Source organism: Ochotona curzoniae, unplaced genomic scaffold (genome assembly GCF_017591425.1).
Source record: "Ochotona curzoniae isolate NIBS_2020 unplaced genomic scaffold, NIBS_Ocur_1.0 scaffold_3223, whole genome shotgun sequence".
Classification (NCBI taxonomy): Eukaryota; Metazoa; Chordata; class Mammalia; order Lagomorpha; family Ochotonidae; genus Ochotona; species Ochotona curzoniae.
Window position 1 is genome coordinate 11,240,744 of NW_024467108.1, and position 3,865 is coordinate 11,244,608.

The window sequence follows — 3,865 nt, forward strand, 5'->3', positions numbered from 1 at the left end:
TAATCTTTAAAAATCTTTGACATACAGATGCCTTGTAAACTTCTCAATGGCAGCAATTAAGGCCAAGAGACAGGGGAATAAATACTGAGAGAAAGCAACTGCCAATTTAGTTTCTACTCATGGCTACTTATTCAGTGGAGACTGAGAGGGGAAGTAAGAGACAATTTCAGATAGAGGTTGAGAAAATTTACTACTCACAGGTCCTCTTTGAAAGAACTGCTGAACTAAGTGTTGAAACTGAAGTCAGGATTAAGGAGAGAGAAGCAAGAAATGAGAAAAAAGAGAAAGAAACTAGCATGGAAATCTAATAACACATTATTAAAAATAATCTATGAATTGAGCATATAATGTTAAGAGAAGTAAATAATAAAAACATAATGACCATGAAAATATTTTGGAGGGTTCAGATAAATCAGTAGAGACAAATCTATAGTATTAGATTTTGGAATAAAAGAGAGCCCTCAGTGAACTACATATCTGATTTCAGAATAACATAAGATAAACAGGAGGGAAGTAATTCATTTGAAAGCACATTGTTAAATGTAGTCAGATGTCTAGGGGAAGGTTATCATTATTGTTGTGGTCTTAGGCAGCTAGTTCAGGGTCGTGAACTTGGAAGCCACATCTCCCCCACCTGTATAATCCTCTCTGCCCACCTGTAAGTTTGCACGTTTAAGAATGTCCATTTTGGGCCCGGCACGGTGGCGCAAGTGGTTAAAGGTCCTCGCCTTGCACGCCCGGGATCCCATATGGGCGCCGGTTCTAATCCCGGCAGCCCCGCTTCCCTTCCAGCTCCCTGCCTGTGGCCTGGGAAAGCAGTCGAGGACGGCCCAAAGCTTTGGGACCCTGCACCCGCGTGGGAGACCCGGAAGAGGCTCCTGGCTTCGGATTGGCATAGTATTGGCCCGTTGCGCTCACTTGGGGAGTGAATCATCGGACGGAAGATCTTCCTCTCTGTCTCTCCTCTCTGTATATCCGCCTTTCCAATAAAAAAATAATAAAAATAAATCTTAAAAAAAAAGAATGTCCATTTGTACTCATGTACAATAAGTTCCTCCAAATATTATTTTTTAAATGGTAGAATTGTATTTTTCTTTACTGTGATTGCACGAGACATAAAATCTACCATTGTAGATTTACACAGCAGGGGCGATACCATGGTATTGAAGGTGGTTTTCCCACTCCTGATGTGCTGACCCCTACGGTTTCCCCAAGAACAGAAAACAACGGCATCATTTGCGATAGTGGGGGATTGTGTTCACATTCTTCCCTCATTTAAAAAAATCTACCATCTTAGCTATTTAAAGAGCATAATTCAGTGCCTCTTAATGTACTCGCAATGTTGTACAATCACCATTATTTCAAGTATGTTTTTTATCTCAAAAGGGACTTTCATGACAACTAAGCAACAATTTCTATTTTCTCCCTATTCCCAATCCTGGCAATCACTAATCCTTCTGTTTCTACAGATTTTGATTTTCATTTCCCTAGTGGATAATGACAATGAACATGTAAAAATACATTTGTTGGCCATTTGCATTTCTTATTTTCTTACTTGAATTCTTTGCCCATTTCTTAACTGGATTATTTATCTTATTGCTGCAGAATTTCTTGAGTTCTTTATATACATTCTGGATGTTAATCTTGTTGAATGAAGAGTTCACAAACATTTTCTGCTCTTTCTGTCAATTGTATCTTGATTCTATTTATTATTTCCTTTGTTGTGCAGGAACTTCTGGATGTGATATAATGCCATTTTTCTATTTGGCTTCTGTTGCCTGTGCTGTTGGACTCTTATCCAAAAGTTGTTGCATATGTCAATGTCTTAAAGTGTTTCCCCCAAGTTTTCTTCTAGTGGTTTCATAGCTTAAGGCCCAACATTTAGATCTTTAACCCATTTTAAGTTAACTTTATTTTTTTGAGATGTGGTTGTGATGTAGGTTTAACCTTATGTGTATGAATATCCAATTTTCCCAGCACTACTTTTAAAAAGACCTCCTTCTCCAGGGTATGTTTCATAACTTTGTCAAGGATCAGTTGGCTGCAGATACGAGGATTCACTTTTGAGATTTCTATTCATTGCCTTTGTGTTGCTTTCATTCCAGTACTATACTGTTCGGGTGTCAACAGCTGTATAGCATATATTTAAGTAAAGTCTTTGATGTCTCCAACTCTTTTCTTTTTTATTCAAGATTGGCTTGGGTATTTCAAGGCTCTTTTACTTCCATACAAATTTTAGCATTGCATTTTTTAGTTCTGTGGAGAATGCTATTGATATTTTGTTGAGGACTGCATAAAAATATGAATAATGCTTGTGGTCAAATGGCTGTTATAAGTTTCTTTATGCACATACTTTTTTTCTTTTATTAATCTTACTTAGTTGATTGGGGTACAAAGGGTCAACGGCTACAGGAAAGTGGGTAATCCCATTGTTTCCACACTAATATCATCATCTTCTCTCCTGTATCTGGAGTCAGGGGAGAAACAAAGGGAAAAGCTCCACCCAGCCTCCCACCCATCCCAGGTCCCCCATGTGAGGCACACTCCGAGGATCTTGCTCAAGCAGTTTTGATAATTTAATAGGTCTGAATTGCCGCCAATTTCGCCATTCCTATCGCGATGAAACCTCTTCAGAATCCACTGGCTGACATAGTCCCTTCATGGTTGGGGTTCTGAGATCAGCAGTTCAGTTGGAGAGATCTCCAAAGAAACTTCATCTGAGATGATGCCAAACCTGATTCTTGTGTGAGTTTGCCAGTACAGGGTCTGGCACCGTCTGTTGCCCCAATCAGTTTATGCACATGCTGGGTCAGTTCTGTTTCCAGTAATGTCTTCCACTTGAACCAATAGGAGTTGTAGTCCAGCTCGATCCTACCCACTTCATACTCGGTCCTCACACAAACCAGTGGGAGCTGCAGCCTAGTTGGGGCGCCTCCCCATAATCCTCACCAGGCCTGCCCCTTACCCTGGTTCCCATGCATGCCAGTATGTACCACAGGCTTGTTCAGTCTGTCCCACATCCCATTTAGCTCTCGTACTTGTCAATGGGCATTGAAGCCTAGTTCAACCCAACCAACCTACTATCCAGCCCACACACCTACTGGCAGGTACCTTTTTGTCTAGTCACCCCTGCCCCTATCCTGGTTTTTGTGCTTTCTAATGGGATTGGTCACCCTCCAGGAAGGTACCCACTATCTCCCTACTAGGCCACTCCCACTCCCAGATTATGCACTCTCCAGGTGGTTCTGGCAGTTAACTTAATAGAATTAGCCCCCAGTGCCAGCCTCTGCCATCTGATGATGTGGCAAAGCCCAACCAACCCTCACCCACTCTAATTTTTGCTTGCACCAGTTGGGACAGCAGCCCAATCTGGCCCTTTCCTAATCTGGCTCAATTGAGGCCCACAGGTGTTATAGCCCTGCCTGGCCTGATCCGCTCCCATCCCAATTCATGCTCTCCAGTGGGAGTGGTTGTCCAGTAGGGGAGCCCACATTCCCCTGCTGGCTTTGCCTCTGCCCTCCCCCCCCCCACCCCCCCCCCCCCCCCACGTTCTCATGTGTGCTGTTTGGGCACTGCAACCACATCTGGTATGGCTCACCTCACCTTGGCATTCCTTAATGTGCATCTTTATGCACATAAATTTTTTTTAAAAGATTTATTTTCATTATTTTTTTATTGGAAAGGCAGATATACAGAGAGGAGACAGAGAGGAAGATCTTCCATCCAATGATTCACTCCCCAAGTGAGCGCAACGGGCCGATGCTATGCCGGTCCGAAGCCAGGAGCCTCTTCCGGGTCTCCCACGCGGGTGCAGGGTCCCAAAGCTTTGGATCGTCCTTGATTGCTTTCCCGGGCCACAGGCAGG

At 42.9% G+C, this 3,865-nt stretch overlaps 1 pseudogene; it reads left to right on the forward strand.

Moving 5' to 3' along the window:
- The first annotated feature begins 1,132 nt into the window (after positions 1-1,132).
- On the forward strand, positions 1,133-1,273 carry LOC121145531 (annotated as a pseudogene).
- Positions 1,274-3,865: the final 2,592 nt, after the last annotated feature.